This window comes from Cyprinus carpio, chromosome B3 (genome assembly GCF_018340385.1).
Source record: "Cyprinus carpio isolate SPL01 chromosome B3, ASM1834038v1, whole genome shotgun sequence".
In the NCBI taxonomy this organism is placed as follows: domain Eukaryota; kingdom Metazoa; phylum Chordata; class Actinopteri; order Cypriniformes; family Cyprinidae; genus Cyprinus; species Cyprinus carpio.
This window is the reverse complement of record NC_056599.1, coordinates 3,451,472-3,452,136: the sequence shown is the minus strand read 5'-3', so window position 1 is coordinate 3,452,136 and position 665 is coordinate 3,451,472.

Below are 665 nucleotides of genomic sequence, written 5' to 3'. Positions count from 1 at the left end.
TATACTGGTTCTAAGCTTTTGAATGGTGTAGTGTATAAAGTTACAAAAGCTTTTTATTTCAGATAAATGCTGATCTTTGGATCTTTATATTCATCTGTGAATCCTGAAAAAATGCAGCACAACTGTGTTCAACACTGATAATAATCAGAAATGTTTCTTGAGCAGCAGATCATCATATTAGAATGATTTCTGAAGATCATGTGACACTGAAGACTGGAGTAATGATGCTGAAAATACAGCTGCGCATCACAGAAATAAATTACAGTTTAACAGAGATTCACACAGAAAACAGCTGCTTTAAATAGTATAAATATTTCACCACTGTACTGCTTTTGCTGTATTTCTGATCAAGTAAATGCAGGCTTGGTGAGCAGAAGAGGGTTGAACAAACCCCATCTTCTCCCTGTGTTTACTGAGAACACTTCCTCTGAATGGCTGCCAGAGGAGAAAGATCAGCAGACGATGTAGCAACGATCAAACAAACCCTGCTATCGTACAAAACGTCTTGTTATTCAACTCTGATTTCAGAACAGAACTCTGTTCAGGCAGCATTCTGAAACAACTCCAAAGTGTACGACATCCCAGCTGTGTCTAACCTCGTACTTCAGCTTCCAGGAGTGTGTTTAGAGTGAGGGTTACAGCAGCCAGAGAGAGACGCGCAGCAA